The 13,215-nt window shown below is 36.9% G+C and overlaps 1 pseudogene; it reads left to right on the forward strand.

Moving 5' to 3' along the window:
* Positions 1-4,756: 4,756 nt before the first annotated feature.
* On the forward strand, positions 4,757-5,038 carry LOC113191208 (short coiled-coil protein B pseudogene; annotated as a pseudogene).
* Positions 5,039-13,215: the final 8,177 nt, after the last annotated feature.

The following is a 13,215-nucleotide window of genomic DNA, read 5'->3' on the forward strand; positions in this document are numbered from 1 at the left end:
AAATGGTGTGCAATTTGGGGAGATAGTCTAACTATGTCTCCTGAGTCCTAGCTTTGGGGTTCCTAAAGTCTTGTCTTTCTGTTTTCACTCATGATTGAACTAGATATGTTCTCTGATGGAACCATTGGGTTACATTTTCTGGTTCTATGTTATTATCCACATCCCACGCCACTTGGAACAGAGCAAGGTTATCATCTTTCTTTGCCTGGACCCAGAAAATGAATTTCTTTTAATTTTAAATGCCTAAATGAGTGTAAACATGTGCACACACTCATATGCAGAACATATACCTACACTTTCCACACGTAATTCATTCTGATACTTTTATTCTCTTCCTTTTTAAAACTTACTATATTTTATAATTCACTGAAACATTGCCATGTATATTTTTAAAAACACTAACATGGAAAATAAAACCAAGACTTTTGTTTAGAATAGAAATGAATTTGAATGATGGGGCCATCCCTTAAAGTTACTTTAGAAACCTCAGTGTATCTTCAGCTGTAAAATAATAATAAAATGCACCTTTGGCCATTATTGTAGGATAAACTGAAGATAAGTTTGTGGAATGCCCATTATGTTAGTCAGACTTTCATTGCTGTGACTAAAATACCTAACAAGCACAACTTAGCGGAAGAAGTTTATTATAGCTCAGAGTTTTGCAGCTTTAGTTTACGGTGGGCTGACTCCATGGCTCTGGGCCCAAGATGAGGCAGAACATCATGGTGGAAGTGTGTAATGGTGTTAATTCATTCATTGTGGTGAGAAAACGGGGTGGAGAAAGGGCCACAAGAAAGATAAATTCTTCTAGGGCATGTCTCTAGTGACCTATATTCTCTAGACATGCCTCAACTGTACAGTTACTACTGAGTACATCTAAACTAGGATGGACTGATTAGATCACAGTTTTTTAATAATTTTACCTTTGAACGTCCCTGCATTTACCACAGGAGATTTGGGAGACACCTCATGTACAAACCATAATAAGCTGTTCCTGGCTCCTAAAATCTCGTGTCCATTTCATTATGCAAAATCCACCTCCAAGAATCTCTGTAGTTTTAACAGTTTCAGTATTGCCCAAAAGTTCAAGTCTAATATTTCATCTTAGACTCTAGGCAAACTCTTGGCTGTGAGTTCCTGTGATGGTCAAGAGCAAGTCACATATATCCAATATACCACATCACAAAGTAAACATTCCCATTCCCAAATGGAGGAAAAGGGGCACAGAAAGAAGAAAGAGAACCCAAACATGACAAAAACCCAGGCAGGCAAGTGGAAAACTCCACATGCAGCATCTAGAATACACGGTGGTGAGATGGGCCCTCTGAAGGACTTTAACAGCCCTACTCTGTTGACCTTGTCAGTTGCAGCCTTAATGGCCTCTCTCTTATCTTGGCTTTCTCTGAAGCTAGCAGCCTCCCTCAGTAGCCAGACCATGTTACTGACATCTCTTAATTCCTGGGGTCTCTATTCTAATTATGGCTTCACCTTCACAGTCCCACACATCACTGTCTCAGGAGCAGCCCACAGGGACTCTAACTTTGCTACATTTTGCCTGGTCTCCCAAGCCTTCCTTTGAAATCTCTGTGGAAGCCTCTATGCCTCTTAACTCCTGCATCCCAAATTCCTACTGATTCAGCACCACAGGGATAATGCCAAGGTCTTCCACCAGCCCCTGCAGATGCTGGGCTCCCTGGATCACGGCTGCAACAGCTTCTGAATGCCTGGGCAGCTGAACACAATGAAACAAATTCCTAGCCCCCCTCCTCTTGCAAGCAGGGTACCCCCAGGATCTCTTCTCAAACAAAATTTCCTTTCCACATTCTTTAGTCTGCAATAGGTGTGGTCTTGCAAATCCCCAAGATGTCCTCAAGCCATCATTCCTATTGTCTCTGCAAATTACTTAGCATCTCCTTAGAGGCCAGAATATGATTCTACAAGTTACAGAACCATATTCCAGCTAGACTCTATTGTTAGAAGTTGAAAAGATGGGCGGATAGCTCTTATGTTCAATTTTATGGCAATTAACCAAAACAAGGATGCTTTTTAGAACAGCATAGCCTAAAAAATACAAATAACTTTGACTAAAAATTTAGTTCTAAGGCTTACATAAGACTTATTAGTTTAGGAGTTCTTAGATTGTTTCATGTTGTCATAAATGTAATTTGGATTCAAATTTCTTTTTATAAATTGAATTTGTTTTGTTATAATATGCTGCTTTAGACAAAATTTTTAGCAGAAAGATTATATGATCTTGGATTATGTGGGTATGTTTATGTGTGCTACCTTCAGGTACATGTTATAAGATATATTTACATGATAAAAAAATCCAAGAAATGCCATTTAAATAGATCTAAGAATAAATGAACATTCATATAAATTCAAGCTGTTACATTAGCCTGAATGCCTTTAGTTCACCTAACTTTGACAAATGAGTTAATTTAAGTTTGGTAAGATAAAAGTAAAGATTTCTTTAAAGTCATTAACATGTTTTTGCCTCAGTTGCTAAATATAAAGATTATATTTATCTCTGTTAAATGTTTAAGATTCAATGTCTGTTGCTTTCTATGTTGTTAGTACAATAACTTTTTGGAATTCTTTACCAAAAAAAAAACCCCTTAAAATGTTAATTATGCTTGTCTGATGTTTTGGCTTTCTTGGGTAATTTAAAAATAGCTGTTCATGGTATGGGCATAAAAACAGACACATAGATCAATGGAATAGAATAGAAAACACAGAGACAAACCTACACAGAGTAGAAGAAACACACAGACACGAACCTACATGAATTACATGACAAACATAGTTTTCTAATTCTTGACAAAGGTGCCAAAACATAACAGAGAATAAAACACAGAGTTTTTTTTATTTTTTTAACCAATGGTGCTGGGAAAACTGTAAATCCAAATGTAGAAGAATGAACTTGATCCCTATCTTTCACCTTGCAAAAGTCAACTCAAGATAGATTAAAGGCCTAGGAATTAGACCAGACACTTTGCAAATTCTAGAAGAAAACAAAGGGTTCTGCAGAAGTCCAACATATAGGCAGAGGCGACAACTTCCTCAATAGGATTCCTAAAACCCAAGAAATAAAACCAAGAATCAATATGTGCATGGCATCCCATTAAAAACAAACAATCTTATGACAGGAAAGGAAACAAGTGAACTAAGAGAGAGCCCCCAGAATGGGAGAAAAATCCTTGCCAGCTACTCTTCTGACGGAGGATTAATACCAAGAATACATAAAGATCTCAGAAACTTACTGCCAACACAACAACCCAATCAACAAATGGACAAATGAACTAAACTTCTTAAAAGAAGCCATAGAAATGGCCAATAAATATGTGGAAAAAATGTTCAACATCTTTAGCAACCAGGGAAATACAAATCAAAACTACACTAAGATTTCACCTCACTCAAGTTAATCATCAATAATATAAATAATGATAAATACTGTTAAGGATGTCCAGGAAAAGCAACACTTATACACTGTTGGTGAGGATGTAAATTAGTACAACTTTGGAAATCAGTGTGGAGTTTTCTCACAACAGATGGAACCACTGTGTGACCCAGTTATACCACTCCTCAGTATTTATCCAAAATAATTAAAGTTAGCATACTATAGTGATAAGTGTGTACCCATGCTTATAAGAGGGCAATTCACAACTAGCTAAGTTATGTAATAAGCCTAGGAGTCCATCAGTGGATAAATGGTTGAAGAATAAAATTATGTTATTTGCAGGAATATGGATGGATTTGGAGAGCATCATGTTAAACAAAATAAGCCAGAATCAGAGAGTCAAGGGCCATATGTTTTCTCTCATATGTGGAAGCTAGAGAGGAAAAAATGGGAAAAGAGTGGGTAGAGGAAATTTCAGAAAAGTAGAAGAGAGACCAGTAGATTGAGAGGAGGTGAACTGGGGGAGGGAGAGGGGTGGTACTGGGGAGTTAAATTGACTGAGTTAGGTTACCTGTGTGTATGTGTCACAATGTACTCCATGTTATGTGTAATTATAAAATGGGTAAATGAGATAAATATAAAGGGATAAGTGGTTATAAATATAGACAGATAAAACATTGAGTCATTTATAAATAAATTAAAGTACAGAAACATCAATTACTAAATATAAGTTCAAGTATTCCTGGCTTCTTAAAGTCTATTAAAAAATAATATATTTGGACCTAGTAAATATTTTTTCATAAATTGTTGATATATAACAAAACAGTTTATGATTGTGTTCTTCCTGGGTCTTCATTAAAATACAATTTTACTAAGAGTTAACATTCTAATGAACTTGTATAATTCTATATGCAAAGAATTCAAAGAGGTAAGCAATACTTTGATAAAGAAGACTATACAAAACCAAATTGAAAGTATTTTATCTTAGTTTTAAAAGGAGTTATTTGTCTAAACTAAAAAATTTTGTAAGAATGTTTCAAAAATGTTTTTAAAACAGGAAAAGGGAAAAGAAAGAAAAGAACCTGCTAGTAGAAAAAAGAGATATAAAAATATATGAAGATATATTTTGGAGAATGTTTTTGGATAAAAGTAATTTTGTATGGTAAAATAAATTCTTGTCCTAAATTACAATGATTGGAATTTTTTAAACCGGAAAAAGAAAAGACAAAACTAGATCAGTTTGTCCAGGTGTCCCAGCCTGAGGCTTCCTCCTGATTCCACCTGTTTCTGGTGCCTCACACAGAAGATCATTCACCAAAAATTTTGCATCCAAGGTCTAAAAGTTTATTGCCCAAGATGATGAATGCTGCCTTGAGTGTAGTTGATGCTGAAAATCAGGTGTAACTGCAGGGAAAAACATGATGTAATAATCAAGAGCTGGGACCCCAACATATACTTAAAGATCTCTCTGCAAGAGCAGATGCAGTTACAGAAGAAAACTGGAAGCTAAAATCAGAACACCAAGTTCTTGGATGATATATAGGAAACCTTATGTCTGCTTCTAGTGTTTTTCAAACAAATGACACAAAAAGCAAAAAGAACGTAAAAACAAGACTGATTCTCTTTATGTTTTTATGAAATTGCTTTAAAACTTGGATAAATTTCAAAAGTTACAGTACCTTTGATTGTGGCTTCGTGGAATATTTATGGCAGACCTATGAAAAAATAAGTGTTGACAAGAGTCTTCCATGAGTTCGTGTATTATGTTAATTTATGAAAATGTGCAAATTTAGAGACTTTATAATTAGAATTACATATATTTATGAGACTTGAAGATGAATGTTTAATCAAATTTTCTTTGATGAATAGGTTTAGGAAGGTCTTTTATTATAGGTTTAGTAAAGTACACAAGAAAAAGTGACCAAATTCATGTACTGAATGCATAGCTTTATGTGCCATGTCCACCAGTCTCTGACCCTTCTCCATTTATCTCTTCCTTCCATTTCCCTTCCACTAAAAAAAAAAAAAAATTCCCATTCGTAGATGTAATTTCAGTTGATTACTTATGAGAGTGCTCTGAACTCTAATTGTTAAAACTTAACCAAAATAAGATACTTTCTTAGTTAGGCTTGTCTTATGATATTTAATAATAAGATAGGATTGCTGGCTGGTTTCTCTTTAACCAACTGAAGACAGACTGAGGCTATAAAAATGGACTCATTTTGGGAAGACTTGTTAAAAATTTCCTTTTGCACAAAATAACCCAGTTTGCATCTGAAGAGATAGGAGTTCTGCTCATATGTGTGTTAAATAGAGAAAATCTTGAGGAAATATTGAAATAGGGCATAAAAGAACTTGGTAAGTAATAGTAGTCAACTCCAAATGCTTTCACTCCACATTTATGTTCTCTCTGGCAGAATAGATCTTTTGGGAAATAGATACAAAAATGGATTGAGTTTGAATGATTTTATGTAAACCATGTGTTAGGGAGACTAGTTGCAGTGTGGTCTCGTAGATGTTTACCCAGCAGATCAGCTATTGCAAAAGTCCTCGAGAGAGTATATTAGTATTAGAACCATAAATACATGGGAGAATTTTTCATGTATCATCATTAGATAATTGGTAATTTTTTTGGGTGAGTACCAGGGATTGAGCCCAGGGCACTTAACCATTAAGCCATATTCCCAGCTCATCTTATATTTATTTAGAAACAAGGTCTCATTGAGTTGCTTAGTGCCTTGATAAGTTGCTGACCTGGCTTTGGATTTGCAATCTTCCTGACTCAGCCTCCGAAGTTGCTGGGAGTATAGGCTTGTGCTACCATGCTTGGCTGGCAGTACTTTTACTTCTTTTTTTTTAAGACCCTGCATTTTATTCGGTTGATTAAGTCAATATCTTTTAAATTATAATAGTTCTATGTGAAAATGGTGATCATGAGAGGCTTTCAATCAGTGTCTTCTGAAAAATTATCAAACCCTTATGTCTCAGAGGAGCAGTCAGTAAAAGATTTCTGTGCACACAGAAAACCCTAAAATTGATATCCTGAGTCAGAAAAAGCATCCATCAAGGATCAGGGCTTACAGGAAGGGAGTCATCCAAATTACACATTTTTACTCTTCTATAGGGTCCCTTGATTCTGTTGCTACTATGTTCAGATTGAAGCAGATTCATGAGACTGATCTTCATCCTTTAGTAATCCTCAAGAATGAGGAGTGAAAATAAACTAGGGTCTATGTTACCAAGCCACTTCCAAGTCCCTCCAGTTTCCCTTCTCCTTGCCTTGACATCGGTTTTCCCTTTTCCTGCCTCAAGCTCTCCTGAGTGATCATCCCATGGACTGAGGATGACTGATCTGTGTACAAGACATGAGACTTCACCTGGATACTAGATAAAAGCATGATATATGACCAAGGAGTCTGCAAATAGGATGCTGGGCTTGTGGAAAATAAACCAGTCTAAACAGGTTTGGACTCCATGTTGACTGGCGTTTGCCCTCAAACCTTCATTTCGATGCCTTTTCATAGTAAAACTCCTGACTGCTAATGTCATGACAGTTTACAATTTCTATGACAACCCCATGAAGAAACCAAATATGGTCAAGCAAGGAGGGAAAGAAGAGACTCTTGGAGACAAAAGTGGCATCTTTCTGGAGAAGTCATGAATATTCTGCCTATTTGTCTGCCCTCTGGTCTCTCCTGTGATAGCTTGGGTCTGGAATGTTTCCTCAAAAATCCCCTGTTATGAAAGCAGGACCCCAATGCAGAAGGTTCAGGTGTGGCGCTTGTAGGTAGTTCTTCAATCATAAGAGCTGTACTCTCATTTTATGGATTAATAGTTTGAAGGGCCCACTAGGTGGTAATTGTAAGCAGGTGGGTGTGGCTGGAGGAGATAGGTCACTGGAAGTGTTCCCCTGGTAAGTATACCTCATTTCTGGCTTCTTTCCTCCTCTTCCTCCTTTTCCTTCTTCTTCATCGCTTCCAGGAGCTGAGCAGCTTCCCTCTGCCACAGCAGTCCCTATGACTTTGGACTTCACCTTAGCCCCAGAGCAGTGGAGTCAGCCAACCATGAACTGAGACCTCTGAAACTGTGAGCACAAAACAAACGTTTCCTCCTCTAAGTTGTTTTTATCAGGTATTTTGATCACAGTGATGAAAAATTAGCCAACATACCACCCCACCCTGTAGGTCTACATAATCTGACTCCTTTTGTTTGCTCTGGAGAGAGAGAGGAGACTTGCTTTGAAAGTAGAGTCTCCTGGTCCCACACCCCACCCCCGCCCCCTGTCCTTTGCATTAAGGCTAGTCACGCCCTCTGGTTATTCTCCAGTGTCATTATTGGCTCTGCTTTAGAGAAAAAGAACCCAAGATTGGAGGAAACTCTTGGTAATAGTTCCTGTGTGGTTTTAGTTACACTCGTGCTACAATTAGTCACATCCATTATTAGAGCTGTCAATTTTCATTCTGTGGTTCTTTGCTATGTTGATAGATGAAGCAATGTTTATAAAACTCTGTCAGTGTAACTCTTAGCAACTTTGGAGTTTCATATCATTTTCTATCACCATGGTAAACGGACTCATTTGGTCTAAGTATGGAATTCACATGTCTTATTTAGTCTCAGCTCCCACTGGGCAACAACAAATGAGAACAAGGAGGCAGAACACTAAAAAACGGAATGGTTACCCACCCCTGTTTACATTAGGTTATAATAAGGGTTAAAAGAGAGAGGACTTTGTTACTATGCAGACTCAGTCAGACTAGAATCTCCTGTTTTCTGGAAAAACTGTCTGAGATGCATCTGCTTCCTTAAAGTTTCTTTTCAAATATGTGGCCTTCAGCATGACTGACTCCATTTTGGTTTGGTCTGGTCCATTGGTGCCTGGGGAAGGAAGGAGTGTAGGCCAACTCAATGGCTTCCCATAATCTCATTTAACAGTTCCTCCTTTTGGGTCAGGCTATCACTGAGGTAAGATTCAGGGCATTAGTGCTAATCTTAGTTACCATCATTTTGGGTTTCCAATCTCAACATGTCTTTCACAAGTTACAAGCTCCTTATAATCTCACATTTCTTTGAATTTTTGTTGTTTTAGTTCAAGAGAGACCATTTGACATTCTTTGAATGGCTGCATGGGAACATTTAAAATTTTTGAGAGAACACAGTTCACCGGAAAGACTATTATTACAGCTATCACAGGGTAATACTGAGAGTTTGGAGAATCCCCCTAGTCAGAGTCCCCACTAACCAGACCCACTATAGTTGAATAGAACAAAGAGAGTGACCCAATAAGGAATCTAACTCACTTTCACCAAGCAACCTCTTATTCATTTTTACAAGTGAGTCCCCACAATATCTGATATATATCTCTATATGCAACAAAAAGTCTTGGCAACTGTACAGATTTCTTGCTATTTAGCCAGTATGTAATCTAGAGCATTCTATCATCTAGTACAACTTTAGCAAGAAAATCTAAGGATATCTATTGTCATCATTGTCTTTGTGGTAGTCTTCTAAGTGTGCTACAGAGCTTATAGTGAGTGATAAATTTGTAATAATTGCCTCATTTTATTTATTCAAACCCATGTTTTAAAAAAACCTAACCAATGGTACCCGTCCAAAACAGTTAACACTACCTGGCAATGTTCTCTTTAACCTAAATGTGGATTAAGAAGAATGGACCAACATTTTGTTTTTGATCAATTATGAAGCGAAGTTATCTTTAAAATTTTTAGCCTTCATTGGCCCTTCATCTTCTATCCATCAAGGCAGAAGTTGCCCATGCATAAGGTTGTAAGTTATTACAGGTTAAAATAGTGCTATAGTACCCTGGTACAAAAGTTAGTTTGCAAGAAACCCTTTTGGGATTTTGGTGTCAACCTGTGTTGATTAAGTACTTACTCATTGGGTTCTTGATTCCTGTGAGTGGGTTAGATTAAAACAGGAAGTGAGAACAAGTGGTTCTACAAATGGCACCATTCAGTGTAACTTGAACAACAATTGCACTGGGGAAATTGCTAAAGTTAACCACTTTAGCAATGAACTAAAGGATTCCTTATATCATATAAAGTCTAGGTTTGGCATGACAGAACCAATATTTTATCAAGTTACCCACCGAAGCTATTAATAGTATAATTCTAATTACAACATTATCCTATGGGGTTAGGAGGTAGTCATAAATAAGTAAGAGAGGAAAGAGTTTTATGTTTGTAGTGAAATATTTGATCCATGATCTTGGAAGAGCTGTCCACATCTAGGATGCCACCTGCTCCTTATGTGAAACTTCCCTAGTTAGCTTTACCTTATAATCGTCAACAGGTGTACAGATTCAAGAGTTTGGCAAGGAGCTTTTGAGTTATAAAATATGGAACCTAGCTTCAAAACCTTGAAGCTTTATTGCAATGTGGGTGGTAAGAATTTAATCTGGTCTTTCCAATAAGTATATGAGTAGTCTTTCTCTGAAGTCATCTTTAGAAGACCCAGCTTCAGATGTACACCCAAAAGTCTTAAAATTAGCATACTTCAGTGACACAGTCACATCAATGTTTATAGCAGCTCAATTCACATAGCTAAGTTATGGAACCAACCCAGGTGTCCTTCAACAGATGAATGGATAAAGAAAATGTGATATATATACACAATGGAATATTACTCAGCCATAAAAAGGAATGACTTTATGACTTTTGTCAGTAAATGGATGGATCTGGAGACTATCATGCTAAATGAAACAAGATAATCCCCCCAAAAAACAAAGGCCAAATGTTCTCTCTAATATGCAGATGCTAACATACAATAAGGGGGAGGAGGGAAGAGTAGAAGTTCAGTGGATTAGACAAAGAGGAATAAAGTAAAGGGAGGGGAGATGGGAATAGGAAAGATAGTAGAATGAATCAGATGTAACTTTCCAACGTTTGTATATGAATAAACCACCAGTGAAACGCCACATCATGTACAATCACAAAAATGGAATCCTGATTAGAATAAGTTATACTCCATGTGTGTAAAAAGAACAAATAAAAAATATTTTAAAAAATACCCAGCCTCCAGTTTCTAGATTGTGAATGGTTTAATTGTTCTCATTTTTTGATTAGGAAAACTTACTTTGCCTGATAAAAATATACTTTGGGGCAATGCATCAAAAATGTGTAGCATTTAGTCAAATCAAGAGTTTAGGAAGGGGTATTATTATTATTAGGGGTACAGGTCTCCTAGTGATTATTTCATAAAAGACAATGTATGTTTTCCAATGGGAGTGGCTCAGATGGCAAACAATCTGCATCACCTTTGACCAAAGTAATTCAGTTGGTTCAGTTAGCATTGCCCAATGCTGCTGTGTTTGTAATCCCTTAGTGAACTGTTTTACGATTTGTCCAGTGACACAAACACCTTTATCACTGTAGATTTCTTCAGGAATCCTTCTTGAAGAGAACATTGTTCTAATAACCTTCTGCTGCTGTGATAACATTGCCCTTTCTTCATGGGAAAGTTTTGATATAACCACAGAACATGCATTGAATATGGCAATTGACCAAAATCCTTCTATAAACAGCAATTTTAGAAGAGTTGACACAGTGATTTTTTTTTCATAGTTTGTATCATTCTGTCTACTTCATAATGTGCTGTGAAATGCAGAACTTCCTATAATGGGAGATTTAAACTCAGGAAAGACCAGGTGGTCATCCAGGCTCTCTGCATGTTCATGTTTAACACTGAATTTACCTTCATTTGTGTGCGAATTTTATTTCTACAGTTAAGTTGTGAAAACTGTCTATTAAATAAGTTGTCATGGGCAATCTGACTTGGGTCGACCTTATGGAGTTCATTCACAATGCATGTCTTAACAATGCCAGTTTTATCCAATCAGTCCTTCTTTGCTTCATTCACTCTGAAACAACTTTCAAACAAGACAGAATTGCTCTTGACCCTAACAATAACGCTAAAAACCCACCTCTTTGTGCCTTCCCCATACCTTTCCTTACAAAAAAAAAGCATCTTATTTTCTTTATTTCTTGTATTATCTCTTGCTTTAATTACATGTATTAGCTAGAATTTTAGTCCTTTGCAATTGTTAACCAGCATTCTGAAGACTAACAGAGTTTTATAACTTCTAAAAGAATGTGCTTCCTCCTAAGAAGATTTTTTTCATATTTATCAACACACCCGAGTATGTTAAGTTTTCTGTATTTCGTATAAAAACAAGACGCCCTCCCTCAACCCTGGGGCGCGGTAGTACATCCGTGTAACCAGACTCTTGGGAAACTGAGGCAGGAATATCACAAGTCTGTGCAATGTAGAGAGACTGTCTCAAAACTAAAAAGTAAATAAATAAAAATAACTGATTATGCAGCTCAGTGATAAAAGTGCTCCTGGGTTCAGTCCCCCAAGTGGCCACCGCCCCTCACCCTTGTCAAAGAATAAACCAAGATGTCAGAGTGAATTTTATTATTATTATTATTAAGTTTTTGTTTCAATTAGTTGTACATGACAGTAGAATGCATGTATTTATGCTCCTTGATATATCATACATAAATGGGGTATCATTTCTCATTTTTCTTTCCTATTTTTTCCTAAAAGACCTGGACTCTTTTTATTTTTTTAATATCTTTATTTTTTATGTGCTACTGTGCCTCACACCTGCTAGGCAAACGCTCTATCACTGAGCTCCATACAACCCCAGCCCCTTATTTTTCTGATTATACATGTTGTGGAATCACAACGGTCATGCAGTCATATATGTACATAAGGTAATAATGTCTGTTTCATTCTACTATCCTTCCCATCCCCATATCCCCTCCCCTCCCTTCACTCCCCTCTACCTAATCTAAGGTAACTCTATTCTTCCCTAGTGCCCCCCCCCACACACATTTTATTGTGGATTAACGTCTGCATATCAGAGAAAACTTTTGCCTTTGGTTTTTGGGGATTGACTTATTTTGCTGAGCATGATATTCTCAAACTCCATCCATTTACCTGCTTTTAATTGACTTAGAAATGACTTGTTTAATGAGTATCTGTTACTTAATTAAATATGAGTTTAAGATAAGTTATTGAAAAGAAATTTTGCAACTGTGACAAGTTTACCTACAAACTTTTATCACCTTCCAGCAAGAGATTGCATAAAGACACCCTTGCTCTTTTCTTGATGGACCTGACTGATTATTGCTCTAAGCAATTATTAGTGTCAAGGTTAAAAAAAAAAAAAAAAAAGGTAGCATTGATGTGAGCTCTCAATGGAGTTGAGAGGCCGTTGTTAATCAGCTCACAGATAGGTCCCCAGCCCGAACTTTGAACAGTGCGGCCTTCTTGATTCAAGTTGATCTTTGGACTGGGCCAATTCACGTTTTCCCAAATCATTGTCGGTGAAACTCTGCTGACCTTCTGTACAAGTGACCTCTTCCGCTAAACTACCCAGAGACAGAGAGTGCAAGTCATCCCTTTTTCACAGCTTAATTTTGCCAGCCCCAGTCACAATTCCTCACAAACAAGTAAATGCCGACACCGTTTTGTAAAGCTCAGAGCACATTTTCAAGATTTAGAATCTATGTTTTCCTGGATTGCAATCCTAATTAGCCCCACATAAATGTAATTTGTTTGTTCTTGACTAGGTCCACTCTAGGTTACATCTTTACAATTTCTGCTTCCTGACTTTTTAAATTTCCAAACTGAAATAAACAGGAATAAAAACTCGTGTGGAAGCCTTTAATGTTGGAGGTCAGCAGAGGCTCTCTTTGATAGTATTCTATTAAGACCTTTGTCTTAACTCCATCCACGTCTTCTTATTTTGCCGTGTTTCTAATAATCATTTAATTGTTTTTAACTTCCTG

The sequence above is a fragment of the Urocitellus parryii genome, chromosome 8, assembly GCF_045843805.1.
Source record: "Urocitellus parryii isolate mUroPar1 chromosome 8, mUroPar1.hap1, whole genome shotgun sequence".
Taxonomy (NCBI): Eukaryota; Metazoa; Chordata; class Mammalia; order Rodentia; family Sciuridae; genus Urocitellus; species Urocitellus parryii.